Source organism: Amblyomma mixtum, chromosome 3, assembly GCF_055824585.1.
Source record: "Amblyomma mixtum isolate Tamu chromosome 3, ASM5582458v1, whole genome shotgun sequence".
In the NCBI taxonomy this organism is placed as follows: Eukaryota; Metazoa; Arthropoda; class Arachnida; order Ixodida; family Ixodidae; genus Amblyomma; species Amblyomma mixtum.
Window position 1 is genome coordinate 433119619 of NC_143014.1, and position 17589 is coordinate 433137207.

A 17589-nucleotide genomic window follows, 5' to 3' on the forward strand; every position below is an offset into this window, starting at 1 on the left:
CTACACTAAAACTGTCTGTGGGGATAAGTTGCTTGCGGCACGCTAACGTAATTTCCCTTAGGTCCGCTACCACGCTAACGCTATACTAAAACTCTCTATAATAAGACGCTATGCTGCGCCGCTGAAATGTCCCTGAGAAAGTGGCCTCACACCGTTGCAAGTTCATAAGAACTGCGCCAAAAAACGCACTGCCGGATTCAGTATTAAAGGGTCGGATTTTGATTTATTTGGGTTTTAACGTCCCGAAGCAACTTAGGCTATGAGGGACGCCGTAGTGAAGGGCTCCGGAAATTTCGGCCAAGTATAAAAAGGTTCACACTTCATTTCATTCATTCAGTACCCATAGCGCCTGCGGGAATTACAGTGAGGTGGGGGGGATATTATAAAGTTACAAAGCAGGCAAAAGACACATCAGCTCGAGCCACATGGTTATAAAATGAATGAATGAATGAGCTGTTTATTAAGAAAGTGAGGCTGAAAGCCGTTTTTTGGGGAATTGGATTGTTAATGAAGGGAAAAGTAGGGGTCTACTGATAATACATGAAAGGACGGCATGGGTGGTCTATAGCCACGTTTTACAATGCTTTGTATCGACCATTTATCTTAGCATATTTGCCAATAACTTTTCGCTCCGGCTCTGGTCAGTGCACGAAATTCCTCACCATCGGTGGGAAAACCATGCTTGGCGACGAGCTGGTCGCGTCCCTTGCGGAACTCTGAACAATGCCAAACTAGGTGGCACAGGTCAGCACGACACATGCAGCCGCAGTGCGGGCACTTCATGACAACGTCAACATTGCTCCCATGATGCCAGCGAGGGCCGGTAAGTCATTTACGGTTGATGTTTGGCGTGTAGGCGGCATCGGGCATGATCTCATTAAGTGAAGATCTGCTCATGCCGCGAGAGAGCAGCTGAGGTATAGCAAAGTAACCCGGTGGTGTAACGGCCGTGAGTCGTTCACGGCTCCTCTGTTTGGCACGCAGATATGCCACCTCTCTGCCTCCTCTGTGGCAGATATGCCACAGCGTATAGACCAGATTTTTTTACCCTTGCACGCAGGCTGCGGGCGCGCTCCTACTCTCGACACCAGTCGCCATCTGTCGGCGCGCGCGGCCCGAGGGACTGCGCGTCGCGCCAGAGCCGCGCGTAGAACGCATGTTTACGTGTTCGCTTGTGCCGTTGCTGTGCTTCATCAGCTAACCTATGAGGGTGTGTGCTGTGCGTCACTACTCACATTTTCCCTCTTCCAGACAGTACTGCGGTTATCTTGTGCGCAGTTACTCGTTAACGTGACATCCGAGAGTGGTCGACCAGGTAGTGTACGGACTGGAAACCGGCACTTCTAAGCAGATTTCTGCGCTGTCGTGTCGTTTGTTGTCGCCTTTTACGTGCGATATCATCTATGATAATTTTATGCATCAGAATGTAGATCTATTGATTTTACTCAGTGGAGTAGTAACTGGATAGGCGAGCTGCAGACTGAAGGTTGTCCCGGCGGAGCGCGTGTTTTCGATCACCAGTACGTGTTCGGCATCCTTGCGCTGAGCTTGCTCTTGTTCCCATTAAACACATTTCATGCACAGGATTGTAAGCACGGCCGCTACCGGTTTCAGCTGCTTTTTCCGCACGCATGTCAGAGGTATCTGGGGGGTAAAGGTTTATCTATAGTATCTTTCTGCTGTTGGTATCTACCTTAGTTTGGTTTGGTTTATTAAGGTTTTACGTCCCAAAGCGACTCAGGCTATGAGGGACGCCCTAGAGAAGGACTCCGGAAATTTCGACCACCTGGGGTTCTTTAACGTGCACTGACATCGCATAGTACACGGGCCTCTAGAATTTCGCCTCCATCGAAATTCGGCCGCCGCGGCCGGGATCGAACCCGCGTCTTTTGGGCCGGAGCCGAGAGCCGTAACCACTGAGCCACCGCAGCGGTGCGGTATCTACCTTATTCATGGAAAAATATGCGCGATTTCATTACATTTCCACACTTAGCCAAACGGCTACGCAACGCTCTCACACGCGGCGAGAGCTCCTCAATAAAATAACGCGACTTCGGACCTCAGAATTAGTGAAAGCTGGATTAGCAGGTCGTATCTATTCAAGCTTCGGTAAATTAAGCGAAAGTACGTTTTTATGCACCAGGTTGCATAAACCATGACAAAATTTGTTTTCTGTTGGCGCTGCGACTCAGTTGAGCTCACAGCGGTAATTTGTTGATAAACTGGCGCGGCGACAAGAAATCCCTGTTTGTGGAAGGGGGAGGGGGGGGGGGGGGCTTTATGGCCGGCCGGCAGGAAGGAATAAGAGTGCATGGGAATTGGAACTGCATGCTAGCCGCATACGTATTGCTTGATATTGAACAAAAAGTTTCTTTGCGGTGGAGCAACAAGACGGAATTCGATATAAGCACGAGCGCGTTCTAAGCGCCGGCACAATTAGCCTGAATGTCAAACTAAATGTCATTAAAACGCGTCAATGTCATCGCTGTGATAACGTAAATGCTTCCTGCAACACAGCCACGCAGCGGAAGTATGCTCGACAATGTTTTTTTAGCGCCCGAAGCGCGGCTATATGCACGCGCGGCCGCGGAACTGCCGCAGCCCCGCAGTCCCCAAAGAAACGCCCGCACCGCGGCGCGCCAGTCGGTGCAAAATGGCCGCGCCCGGGAAAGGCTCAAAATTCTGTCGAGCAGCCGTCGCCGTCGTATTATAGTTGTATACAACTTAAGTCTGCAGTGAAGCTCCGCCCACATTCAACCTTCGCGCACAGAATTCCCACACGACAAAAAAGTAGACCGCTGCTTAAACGCTTCTTGTTACGTAAACATGAAGCTTATCACAAGAAAAAAAATTATGAGCTCTATAGTTTTGATACATGGATTGTTTGATATAGTGAAACATTAAAAAGCTGATTTCGTTTACAGTTGCGATTGGCCAGCGGAGTAATACAGGATGCCGCGGACCGCGGCCCAGTGTTAGCAACTGCTGTTTTTTTAAGTTGCATCCTACTATAGTTGTCGGAACCGCGCGCCGAAAAAAATGATGCCATGCCAATCGTTTGCTGCAGAATGTTCCGGATGGTGTCATACGGTTCAGCGTTTCGTGCTGCTTAACCGGACTAGTTAAGTTAGAGCCCAGCTGGCGGCAGGGATTCGAACCGGCGATTGGGGGAACCGGCGACCTATCGGGGACTGCGGTGGGGGGGGCGGGATCGTATTATGGGTGCTTCGGGCGTCCACCAAGATAAGTGAGACTGTTGCTGCTGCCTCATCTCCTTTCCTAAAAAAATCGATTTGTACAAGGCGCCGCATCGAACAGGCGATTGCGTTCCGTGGATACTAACACGTTGTCCCGTTCTAGTATTAAAGGCGAAGCTTAAGCGTCCACCCATATTTTGTTTCATTTTTATTCCCTGCTATAGTGCAGTAGTACGACGTCTCAGTAAGCATCGTAGGCGGCAACTTCATCGTCACCGTTCGTGATTTGTCTTATTGTTGCGAAATCAATACTACGCAAGGTGGAAGCGATTTCGCAGAGCCGCGGAGAGCCCCAACTACGCATGCGCGAGGAGCGAGTGACGTCACATGGCGCATATCTGGAGAGCAGCGCGCAGCCTACATCTCTCTCTCTCTGGCTTTGCTTGCTTTAGTTTGCTTTATTGGGGTTTAACGACCCAAAGCGGCTCAGGCTATGAGGGACGCCGTAGTAATGGGCTCTGAAAATTTCGTCCACCTGGGGTTTTTTAACGCACACTGACATCGCAGAGCACACGGGCCTCTATAATTTCACCTCCACCGAAATTCGGCCGCAACGGCCGGGATCGAGCCCGCGTCTTTCGGGTCAGCAGCCGAGCACCGTAACCACCGCGCCGGGGCACATCTCTGTCTCATCGCCCCACGTACCTATATAAGCACGATTCAGCGTCCACTGACTCAGGGAGCCATTATGCGCACTTCCTTTCCTTAAAATGGTCGGAGTGTAAAACGTTGTCAACGCGAACGCCATTCAACACAACCAACGGCGAAGGCCTACGGCTTCAGCGCCGCGTATCTGCCACAACGTTGTCAACGCCAACGCATGCAGCGCACACCTGCCACGCCACGTATCTTAAAGTAAGATTAAGGTGTCCACTGTTCCAAGAGGGCAGTTATGCGCCTTTTCTCTGGTTTAGGTGTTCACCGAGATGTGTGAGACAGGGAGTGCGCCATTTCCTTTCCTCAAAAAAACAATTTACCAATTTTGCCCTCTACTTTCCAAGCTCCCGTTCTATTGGTTTCGCAGCTTAAAATGAAGGAAAAGACGTTGCTAGCCGCCGCGTCTGCCATCGTAACCTGAAGCACCTGAGCTGCGGGTAGCGGAAATAGAAGGACAGAGAGAGGAGAACGAGAAGGAAAGAAAGAAAGGGGGGGAGCGATAAAAGAAAGGATAGGGGTAGAGCGGCAGAATACAATATGACCATTTTTTTTTTACCTGCACTGGCTACACTGGTGTAACAAATGTATCATAAAATTAGGATACGTCAACTACACTAGTGTAATCAGTGTAGGAAAAAAATGGCCCTACTGTGTACAAATACAGGGTGGCAAGGTGGGCTCGCTGCCTGTCCAGTGTCCGGAACGCAGTCAACGTTACAGACGCCAAGCAGCGTATAGTTGCCCGATAAGTCATAGCTTTCGCTAACTAGGTCCAGCAACAGTTTAACAGCACCTAATGTTTTCGCAGAAACCCTCCTGTCATGCTCGTCCAAGACTAAAAACGTTGGTCCAAGAAGAACTGAGTGGCGACGCCCATTGGAGGAATGGAAAAGCAAGACCTCCACATACTATATATTTTTTTTTCATTCGAGAAGTCTGCCTTGAGGCATAAGTTGAGAAAAGGGGGAGGGGACTATGTGAAGTGGACTATCGACAATCACTTCACCTGCAGCCTATGCGAGTACCTCGCCGAAACTGGACTACACTCCTTCTTTTAACTTTCCACATACTATATCGACGTCAATGGCTATTATGACATCCAGGTGTAATTTTCGCGTGCAGTTAATTAATTACAAATCATGAAGCAAAATTTTCGCGCAGCAAGGTCTCATTACGCACTACCTAACATAGCCAAACTTTTGCACATTTATCTCTACTGGACGACACAATCGTGCGGACAAGCTTTGATGACGCGAGATAGCCATAGATAGCGATATAGCGAGCGCCACCTGTTGCGGCGGCATCAAATTATAAATGCAAAACCGAATCACGCAGGGCTGGGCTGGCTTACGTATGTTTAAGAACAAACCACGCTGAGACATGACGAAAGGTATACCTTCTGTTCCCTTTGTTCGCGTTGGTTTCTTCTTTCCTGCCTCATGTTACCAGTGGTAGCTACAAAATACAAACCCTCTGATTGGAGCTCCCACCGCAGCCGTGGCCTCGTGGCAGAGCGCCCGCCTCGGCTTCGGGAGGTGATGGGTTCGACTCCCGCCACCGGCCGGGTACCCACCGGTTTTCTCAAAATGGGTACAAGCTATGGCCCGGCCTGGTGCTCGGCTTCCTAGGGCTGCATTGCTTGGGAAAGGAGCCTGCGCCTTCAAATCCCGTCACTGTGGGCAGAGAGTCGTGTACACAAAGCGAAAGAGACCCTGCGAACTTGTTATGAGAGCATTTTCAGTAACGGGGCTCGAGGATCGGTGTGCGCTCACAGCCAATCCCGCCCCTTCTACGTTTGGCTGATATGTCCGGACGGGTGGCATATCATGGGGCTCCTTTTTTTGTGTTCCTCTGTTGCGTTAATAAGACGCTATGGTTCAATGTCCGACCTGTTTCCCCTTCCTTTCTTCGTTTTTTTTTTTACTTTTCAAAACATTATAGCCGCTCTTTGTTATGACACGTGCCGCGCAATGCTACGCCGCTGAAATGTCCGAGGGAAAGCAGCCCCACACCGTTGCAAGTATATAACAACCACGCCAGCAAACTCATTGCCAGATTCAATATTAAAGTGATCACATTTAATTTCATTTATTCATTTATTGAGTACCCACAGCACCCGCAGGCATTAAAGTGGGGGGGAGGGGGGGGGGGGAGTTACAAAGCAGACAAAACAGACGTGAACGAGTGCCACACGGTTATGAAATACACATTATACTCAAAAAACTGAAATCAAAGAACATCGAAAAGGAATACTCAAAGCCACACTCAACACTAAACTCAACATCGAAAAGAATACATGATTCAATAGAACGCCGACGACATCGCGAGGCCACTGGTTCCTCTCTAGGATTGTTTTGTGTAAAAATGACGTCTGAAATAAGTTTGTACGGCAAGAAATTTCGTGCACTTTTAAATGATGGTCGGTACGTTTAGAGATACAGTAAGGGCGCTTAATATATCTTTCTCTTCTTTACCAATGAATGGTATAGACTAAAAAATAAATTCAATCGTAAATTTCTTCCTCTAATGTCCAGCATTTCCCAATCTAATTTGCTGTTTTATTCTAGTAGCGCTGGACTGACATTCGCAATTTCCAGTGACAAAGCGTGCAGCAATGGTCTGTGTACGCTCTAATATTAGATTATCTTGTAGAGTTGGTGGATCCCAAACAGTGCAGGCACACTATAGGACTGATCTTACATTGGTCTTATAAAGCAGATCCCGGCAGGCTAATGGAAAATTTCGTGTGTTTCGGAGAAGAAAGCCCAATGCATTACCTGCCTTGGCTACAGTATACTCGACACGGCGATGATAATTTAACTCTGAAGTAAAAAACACACCTAGATTCTTGTACTCAAATACACGACTTAACAAAGAATTATTTAGGTTGTAGGTGCGAATTTGGAGGTTTCTTTTTTTGTCTGTTTATGCCATATGTACAGTTTTGCACAAGTTAAGTTTTATGTGCCATTTTGCGCACCCTGACCAGAGTTTGTCCCGCTGGCTAAACCCATAATCGAGACGTGTGCACCTACCGACCTGAGATCACAGTGCTATCAGTGGCAGCAACTAGAAAACAGCACATCTTACATTGAGACTTGTGGCGCCTTCTACAAAAGCATTTTAGAAACAACAACCTGCCGTGTGCAAATGATGACGTCACGGTCCAACATGGTGGATAGCTAACACTCGTTACTTCAACGCATTGCAGACGGTGCCGGCCTTTTTCAGGGTACCATAGTTTTGTGAGATATGGGCAGACTCATATATGGTATGGGCCTGCCGGAAAAATCCGGGTATAAGGAGAATAAATCAGCCAACGAGAGAGGGCTGAGTAGCGACCATGTCCGACTGCTTGGTTCAGAGAGCGCGGGCAGTGGTTATCGGCAATGGTGTCCAAGAATAAGGGCTACCATCCAGGCAAGGGAGCTGTGAAGCCCTCCGCTCTCCCATAAGCCCCACCCCAATGCATCCAATAAATCTTTACCACCACCACCAGTTTTGCTGTTTACGCCTGGAATTAGTTTTTACCGTATACAGCTGTTTCGGTCGAAAATCCGTCGACGTCGTAGTAGCTGTCGGCACCGCGCGCCGAAAAAAATCGTGCAGTATGTTCCGGATGGTGTCATACTGTTCAGCGTCTCGTGCAACTTAAACTGCCTGAAGTTAGAACCTACCTCACGGCAGGGATTCAAACCGGCGACCTATAATTGAGGGAACAGCGACCTATCGGGGGTGGGAGGGGAGGGGGGGGGGGTAGTGGGAAATCGTATCATGGGTAGTTCGGGTGTCCACCAAGATACACTTTTATTGCTGCGTCATTTCCTTCCCAAAAAAATCGATTTGTCCAATGGACAAGGCGTCGCGTCGTACGGGCGACAGCGTTCCGTGGACTGCCTGGCAGGGCTGCAACACGCTGTCGCGTTCCAGTATTAAAGGCGGAGCTTAACCGTCCACCCATATTTTGTTTCATTTTTATTCCCTACTATAGTACAATAGCACGGCGTCTCAATAAGCATCGCAAGCGGCAACATCATCGTCATCGTTCGTGATTTTTCTTTTTGGAAGGGAAAGCTTCACTATGATAGGTAAAGCCAAGGTCACCGTGCCTGGAGATTTCACCTTCATTTCACCTTTAGATAAAGCAAAGAAAAAGGCGCATAACAGGCCCCCTGGGACAGTGGACACCTCTGTCGCGCTTTAAGCTGCATGCGTTGGCATTGACGACGTTGCGGCAGAAACGCGGCACTGAAGCCATGGGCCGTGGCGTTAACACCGTTTTAGGTTGCGGTGATTTCAAGGAAAGGCATGACTGGCTCCCTGGCCTAGTGGACGCTTGAATCGCGCTGTGATGTACATACGTGGGGTGTTGAGGGAGAGATGTGGGCTGCATGCGTTAGCGCCGACAACGTTGTGGCAGACACGCGGCACTGCAGCAATAGGGAATAGATTGCGGGAATAAAAGGATAGAGAGAGGACAGGGAGAAGGAAAGAAAGGGGGAGGGATAGACGAAAGTATAGGGAGAGGGCGGCAGTATACACTCTGTAGTACAGGGTGGCAAGATGGCCGCGCTGCCTATCCAGCGTCCGGAACGCAGTCAACGTAACAGACGCCGAACAGGGTATAGTTGCCCGATACGCCATAGATGGCCATAGCTTTCTCTCTTTAACCAGATTCAGCAACAGTTAAAGCGCACCTAATTTTTTCGCAGAAACCCTCCTGTCATACTCGTCGATGAAGAACTGAGGTCCCTGCGGCGACACCCATTGGAGGAATACGGAAGCAAGACGTCCGCATTCTATACCGACGTCCGAGCTACTTTTGAGGTACATGTAGCACTATATGGACGCCCGTGCCTATTATGACATCCAGGTGTAATTTTCTCGTGTAATTAATTAATTACAACTCATGAACCAAATTGTTCCTGCAGCAAGATCTCATCACGCACTATCTAACATAATCAAACTTTCGCACACTTATCTCTACTAGGGCGACACAAGCGTGCGCACAAGTTTTGATGACGCGAGGTAGCCATAGGTAGCGAGATAGCGACCGCCACCTGTTGCGACGGCATCAAAATATAATTGCAAAACCGAATCACATAGAGCTGGGCTGGTTCACGTACGTTTAAGAACAAACCACGCTGAGACATCACGTAAATGCACCTTCTGTTCCCTTTGTTCCTGCCGGTTTCTTTCCCTGCCACATGTTAGTAGTGCTAGCTACAAAATACAAACCTTGTGGCTTGAGCCCCCACCGCAGCCGTGGCCTCGTGGCAGAGCGCCCGCCTCGGCTTCGGGAGGTGGTGGGTTCGACTCCCGCCGCCGGCCGGGTACCCACCGGTTTTCTGAAAATGGGTACAAGCTATGCCCCGGCCTGGTGCTCGGCTTACTAGGGCTTCATTGCTTGGGAAAGGAGCCTGCGCCTTCAAATCCCGTCACTGCGAAGATTGTTGAAAACATCCAGAACACTTGTTCATGAGAGCCTTTTAAATAAGGGGGATCGAGGATTGGTGTGCGCTCACAGCCAATCCCGCCCCTTCTACGTTTGGCTGATATGTCCGGACGGGTGGCATATCATGGGGCTCCTTTTTTTGTGTTCCTCTGTTGCGTTAATAAGACGCTATGGTTCAATGTCCGGCTTGCTTCCCCTTCCTTTCTTTTTTTTTATTTTTAAAAACATTTTAGCCGCTCTTTGTTATGATACGTGCCGAGCAATGCTACGCCGCTGAAATGTCCGAGGGAAAGCGGCCACACACCGTTGCAAGTTTATAACAACCACGCCAGCAAACTCATTGCCAGATTCAATATTAAAGTGATCACATTTAATTTCATTTATTCATTAATTGAGTACCCACAGCACCCGCAGACATTAAGGGGGGGGGGGGGGGGGGGCGCACGAAGTTACAAACCAGACAAAACAGACGTGAACGCGTGACAGAGTGTCATGTGTGGGATATACAGATATCCCTCGCCGCCCCGCGCCGAGTCACACGACGAAGCGCCCGCCGCCGGGCGTGGGGAGAAGGGGGCACGCTGCCACTGTCCTCTCTCCCAGCTCGGACGTGACGTCACGCCTACGCTTTGGCGTCTTAGGGACGGGGTGAACGACACCTCTTGATTGCAACAAGTTGCTCATGAGGGAGGCAATGTCGTAGGGGTTAAAAGGCGAAGTTCGCGCGGGAACAAGGGACTCGCCCTCTCTTCTTGCCGCGGCGTGACTGCCCCGCCGACACCGCGTCCTGCCCGCGCCTCCGGATTATCCAACGCCGGTCGACGACGACCTGGTAAGCTGCTGAACCATCCATTATCGGATAGAACATTCTTCCGCAGTGTGCTCTGCCTTGCGCTAGGTTAATAAACGGTTTCCTAGCGTACTCTGTTCGTTGCCTACTTCGTCCGAACCCGCCGTGGCTGTGACTTTGCGCCACGGGTTGGGGACACGAGAACGCCCGCGCATAGCTGGCACGGAAGCTCGCCATCCCGGCTGGCTGGACGCCAGTGACCCCATATATGAAATACACTGTATACTCAAAACACTAAAAAGCAATGAACATCGAGAAAATGAATACTCAGAGCCACAGTCAACACTCAACTCAACATCGAAAAGAAGACATCATTCAATACAACGCTGACAACATCGCGAGGCAATTGGTTCCTCTCTAGGATTGGTTTGGGGAAAAATGACGTCCTAAATAAGTTTGTACGGCAAGAAATTTCGCGCACTTATAAACGATGGTCGGTATGTTCAGAGACATAGTAAGGGCGCTTAATATATTTATCTCTCTCTATTTTTACCAATGCATGGTATGCACTATGAAATTACTTTAATCGTAATTTTCGTCGTCTAACGTCCAGCCGTTCCCAATCTAATTGTTGTTCTATTCTTGTAGCGCTGAACTGCCATTCGCAATTTCCAGTGACAAAGCGTGCAGCCATGTTCTGTATGCGCTCTAATATTTGTTTATCTTGTAAGTTGGTGGTCCGAAGCAGTGCAGGCATATTCTAGGATTGATCTTACATTGGCCTTGTAAAGCAGATCCCGACAGGCAAATGGAAAATTTCGTGTGTTTCGGCGAAGTAAGCCCAATGCTCGAGCTGCCATGGCTGCAGATTACTCGACACACCAATTTACTCTGAGGTAAAATGCACACCTGGATACTTGTACTCAAATACACGGCTTAACAAAGAATTATTTCGGGTGTAGGTTCGAATTTGGGGGTTTCTTTTTTTGTGTGTATACCATATATACTGTTTTGTTGTTTTGTTTTGTTTCATACGCCATTTTGAGCACCATGACGTTATTTTTTCCAGGTCCGGTTGAACCATGTAGGTGTCTATTTCGGAATTGATTGTAATGCTCGGCCTATAAATTTTGGTCGAATAAAAGTCTTTTACTACTACTACTACTAATAAACCACCACACCAATATGTAATAAAGTGCTCTCTCTAGGTCGTGTATACTCTACAAAACTGTACACAGTTCGCCGAACCCATAACCGAGACGTGCGGACGTTTTTTGGAGCGTTAGCGTTTACTCATCATGTTTCTAGATTTCGTGGGGTGTGCTACCACCCTGAGATCACAGCACCATCTGTGGCAGCAACTAGAAAACAGCACATCTCACATTGAGACTTGTAGCGCCATCCACAACAGCATTGCAGAAACAACCACCTGCCGCGTGGCAATGATGACGTCACGGTCCAACATGGTGGATAGCTAACGCTCGTTACTTCAACATCTTCCAAACGGTGGCGGCCTTTTTCAGGGCACTGCAGTATTGTGAGATGTGCGCAAGCCCATATATAGTATGGGCCTGCCGGCAAAATCTGGCAATAAAGAGAATAAGTCAGCCAACGAGAGAGGGCTGGGAAGCGACCCTGGCTGACTGCTAGGTTCAGAGAGCGCGGGCAGTGGCTACCGCCAATGGCATCCCGGAATAAGGACTACCACCCAGGCAAGGGAGCGGTGAAACCTTCCGCTCTCCCCTAAAACCCACCTCAATGCATCCAATAAAGTCTTACCACCATCACCAGTTTTGCAGTTCACGCCTGGAATTAGTTTTTACGCCACAGCGTATACAGCTGGTTCGGTCGAACAGCCGTCAACGTCGTAGTAGCGGTCGGCACCGCGCGCCGAAAAAAATCATGCCATGCCAATCGTTTGCCGCAGAATGTTCCTGATGGTGTCATACGGTTCAGCGTTTCGTGCAGCATAAACGGACTAGTTAAGTTAGAGGCTGGCTCGCGGCAGGGATTCGAACCGGCGATTGGGGGAACCGGTGACCTATCGGGCGCTGCGGAGGGGGCGATCCTATCATGGGTGGTTCGGGTGTTCCCGTGAGATAAGTGAGACTGTTGCTGCCTCATTTCCTTTCCTAAAAAAATCGATTTGTACAAGGCGCCGCATCGAACAGGCGATGGCGTTCCGTGGACCCCAACACGCTGCCCCGTTCCGCCTCAATCGAAATTCGGCCGCAGCGGCCGGGATCGAACCCGCGTCTTTCGGGTCAGCAGCCGAGCACCGTAACCACTGCGCCACCGCGCCGGGCACATCTCTCTCTCATCACCCCACGTACCTATATAAGCACGATTCAGCGTCCACTGACTCAGGGAGCCATTACGTCCTTTCCTTAAAATGATCGGAGTGTAAAAACGTTTTCAACGCCAAAGAACACAATGAACGCCGACGGCCTCTCCAACGCAGGCAGCACACATGTGTCACTATCGCCACGTAGTTAAGGCACGATTGAGGTGTACACTGTTCCAAGAGGGCAGTTAAACGAATTTAATTTGCTTTGGGTCAGTGGACTCCTGAATCGCGCTTATATGTACGCGGGGCGATGAGCGAGAGATGTGGGTTTCAGGCATTGTCAACGTTTGCCGCCAGAAAAGCGGCGCATAAGCAATACGCCGTCGCCGTTAATTACGTTACTGGCGTTGGCGTTGACAACGCCATTCCCGCGCCGTTGTTTCCGCAGTTCTATTCGGGATGGCCATTGGGCGAACCACAGCCAATTTTGTTGTTGGTGGCTATTGATTGATAATAAAAAAATATAAATTTAAGGAACAGACGTTGCTTGCCGCCGCATCTGCCATCGCAACCTGAAGCACCTGAGCTGCGGCTAGCGGGAATAGAAGGACAGGGAAGGAAAGAAAGGGGCGAGCGATAGAAGAAAGGTTAAGGATAGAGCGGCAGTATACACTATGTACAAATACAGGGTGGCAAGGTGGGCGCGCGGCCTATCCAGCGTCCGGAACGAACTCAACGTTACAGACGCAGAGCAGCGTATAGTTGCCCGATAAGTCATAGATTTCGCTCTCTAACCAGGTTCTGCAATAGTTAAACCGCACCTAATTTTTTCGCAGAAACCCTGCTGTCACACTCGTCGAACAGAACTGACTAAAGAACTGACATCACTGCAGCGACACCCACTGGAGGAATGCGAAAGCATGGCTATTTTGACATCCAGGTGTAATTTTCCCGTTGTAATGAATTAATTACAGCTCATGAACCAAATTTTTCCCTCAGCAAGGTCGCATCACGCACTATGAAACACAAACTTTTGCACATTTATCTTTATTAAACGACTCAGTCGTGAGGACAAGCTTTGATGACGCGAGATAGCCATAGATGGCGAGCGCCACCTGTTGCGACGGCATCAAAATATAAATGCAAAACCGAATCACGCAGAGCTGGGCTGGTTCACGTATGTTGAAGAACAAACCACGCTGAGACATGACGAAATGTATACCTTCTGTTCCATTTGTTCGGGTTGGTTTCTTCTTTCCTGCCTCATTTTACCAGTGGTAGCTACAAAGTACAAACCCTGTGGTTTGAGCTCCCACCGCAGCCGTGGCCTCGTGGCAGAGCGCCCGCCTCGGCTTCGGGAGGTGGTGGGTTCGACTCCCGCCGCCGGCCGGGTACCCACCGGTTTTCTCAAAATGGGTACAAGCTATGGCCCGGCCTGGTGCTCGGCTTCTTAGGGCTACATTGCTTGGGAAAGGAGCCTGCGCCTTCAAATCCCGTCACTGTGGGCAAAGAGTCGTGCGCACGTTAATTGGCAAGGTCAAAGCGAACGAAGAGTCGTGTGGACAAAGCGAAAAAGATGCAGGAAGCTTGTTATGAAAGCCTTTTCTGTAACGGGGTTCGAGTATTGGTGTGCGCTCACAGCCAATACCGCCCCTTGTACATTTGGCTGATATGTCAGGACGGGTGGCATATCATGGGGCTCCTTTTTTTGTGTTCGTCTGTTGCGTTAATAAGACGCCATGGGTCAAAGTCCGACCAGTCTCCCCTTCCCTTTTTTCTTTTTACTTTTAATAACATTATAGCCGCTCTTTGTTATGACACGTGCCGAGCGATGCTACGCCGCTGAAATGTCCCAGGGAAAGTGGCCACACACCGTTGCAAGTTCATAACAACCACGCCAGCAAACGCATTGCCAGATTCAATGTTTAACTGATCACACTTCATTTCATTTCTTCATTTATTCGGTACCCACAGCGCCTGCAGACTGGGTGGGAGGGGGGGGGGGGGAGGGGTGTCAAGAATTTACAGACAAAACACACCTGATCGCGTGCTACACGGTTATGAAACACACATTATACTCAAAAAACTAAAAAGCAATGAACATCGAGAAAAGGAATACTCAGAGCGATACTCAACACTAAACTTAATATCGAAAAGAATACGTCATTCGATACAACGCTGACAACATCGAGAGGCAACTGGTTCCTCTCTAGGGTTGTTTTCGGGAAAAATGACGTCTTAAATAAGTTTGTACGGCAAGAAATTTCGTGCACTTTTAAACGATGGTCGATACGTTCAGAGACATAGTAAGGGCGCTTAAGATATCTTCCTTTCATCTTTACCAATGAATGGTACACACTAGAAATAACTTGAATCGTAATTTTCGTCGTCTAACGTCCAGCAGTTCCCAATCTAATTGTTGTTCTATTCTTGTAACGCTGGACCGCCATTCGTAATTTCCAGTTCCAAAGCGTGCAGCCATGTTCTGTATACGCTCTAATATTTGTATATCTTGTAGAGTTGGTGGATCCCAGACAGTGCAGGCATACTCTAGGACTGTTCTTACATTGGCCTTATAAAGCAGATCCCGACAGGCTAATGGAAAATTCCGTGTGTTTCGGCGAAGAAATCCCAATGCATGACCTGCTTTGGCTGCAGTATACTCGACGTGGCGATGCAAGTTTAACTCTGAGATAAAATACACACCTGGATACTTGTAATCAAATACACGGCTTAACTAAGAATTATTCAGGGTGTAGGTTCGAATTTGGGGGTTTCTTTTTTTTGTGTATACCATATATACTGTTCTGTTCAAGTTAAGTTTTATACGCCAATTTGCGCACCATGACGATATTTTGCCCCGCTCCTGTTGAACCATGCAGGCGTCTGTTTCGACAGTGATTGTAGTAAGCCACCACTCCAATCTGCAATAAAGTGCTCTTTACGTGATCTACTCCACACACCTGTACAGAGTTGGCTGAACCCATAACCGAGACGCGTGGACCTTATTTGGAGCGTCACCTCCTACAAATCACGTTTCTAGATTTCGGGGGGTCTGCTACCACCCTGAGATCACAGCGCCATCCGTGACAGCAGCTAGAAAAGAGCGCATCTTATATTGAGACTTATAACGCCATCTGCAATAGCATTCTAGAAACAATCACCTGCCGCGTGCCAATGATGACGTCACGGTCCGATATGGTGGATAGCAAACGCTCGTTACTTCATCCCCTTCCAGACGGTGGCGGCCTTTTTCGGGGTACCGTAGTTTTGTGAGATATGTTCAGACTCATATATGGTATGGGCCTGCCGGAAAAATCTGGCAATAAAGATAATAAATCAGCCAACGAGAGAGGGCTGGGAGGCGACCCTGGCCGACTGCTTGGTCCAGAGAGCGCGGGCAGTGGCTACCGCCAATGGTGTCCCGGGATAAGGACTACCACCCAGGCAAGGGAGCGATGAAACCTTCCGCTCTCCCCTAAAACCCACCTCAATGCATCCAATAATGTTTTACCACGTACCGCCACCGTTATTGCTGTTCACGCCTGGAATTAGTTTTTACGCCACAGCGTATACAGCTGGTTCGGTCGAAAAGCCGTCGACGTCATAGTATAGTTGTCGGCACCGCGCGCCGAAAAAAATCATGACATGCCAATCGTTTGCCCCAGAATGTTCCGGATGGTGCCATACGCTTCAGCGTTTCGTGCATAATAAATTGACTGGCTAAGTTAGAGCCTAGCTCAAGGCAGGGATTCGAACCGGCGACCTATCGGGGTATGCAGGGGGGGGGGGGGAGGGGGGATTAGCTGCGGTTCAACTACTGCTGAACCTGGTTAGAGAGGGAAAGCTATGGCGTATCGGGCAAATATAAACGGCTTGGCGTCTGTAACGTTGAGTGCGTTCCGACTGGATAAGCAGCGCACCCACCTTGCCACCCCGGCAAGTGGCAGTTAATGGTTGAACGAGAGAGTTTGCTCACCCAATGAACGCTGCGGCCTATTGCAGCAGCGCCGCGTTTCTGGCACATCGTTGTCAATGCCTGCAGCCCACATCTCTCGCTCGTTATATATTATATAAGCGCGATTCAGGCGTCCACTGTCCCAGGGAGCCAGTTATGCGCATTTCCTTTCCTTAAAATTATCGGAGTGTAAAACTTTGTCAACGCCAACGCCAATGAGCACAACTAACGGCGAAGGCCTATGGCTTCAGCGCCGCGTTTCTGCCACAACGTTGTCAATGCAACGCATGCAGCGCACATACCGCCACGTATCTTAATGCAAGATTGAAGTGTCCGCTGTTCCAAGAGGGCAGTTATGCGCCTTCCCTCTGGTTTAGGTGTCCACCGAGATGTGTGAGACAGGGAGCCATTTCCTTTCCTCAAAAACCAATTTACCAATTTTGCCCTCTGCTTTCCAAGCTCCCGTTCTATTGATTTCGCAGCTTAAAATGAAGGAAAAGATGTTGCTAGCACCCAGACGCTTTTTCCGAGGCTCCCCAGACCTTTGCCGAAATTACCAACCTCTACAGAGAGATGAGACGCCAGTTCCCGCCTCCACACCCCGATTTGAATCGAGCGCAAGTCACCTTGCTCCGCAGGTTGCAGACACACTCTATCCTTAGCCATTCTAGACTTTCACTCATCACAGACGGGGAATACGGCCCCGTCTGCCAAAATTATTTCCAGGGAGAAATCGCCACCCAGGCTCACATCCTCTGGGGTTGCGCGGGAAATCCGCCCCCTCGAACCTTCCTGCCAGCTCCCTCCGAAGAAGGATGGAACCAACTCCTCAGAAGGCCAGACAAGAGCATCCAACTGGCACTCATTTCGTGGGCCCAGGAAGTCGCCCCCACCTGGGGGCCACACCAAGCCCACCTGCCCTAAATCGCGCCAATCTATGGCAATAAAGTTGTTTCTCTCTCTCTCCCGCCGCGTCTGCCATCGTAACCTGAAGCGCCTGAGCTGCGGTTAGCGGGAATAGCAAGACAGAGAGAGGAGAAAGAGAAGGAAAGAAAGGGGGGAGCGATAGAAGAAAGGATAGGGGTGGAGCGGCAGAATACAATATGACCATTTTTTTACCTACACTGGCTACACTGGTGTAACAAATGTATCATAAAATTAGGATACATCAACTACACTGGTGTA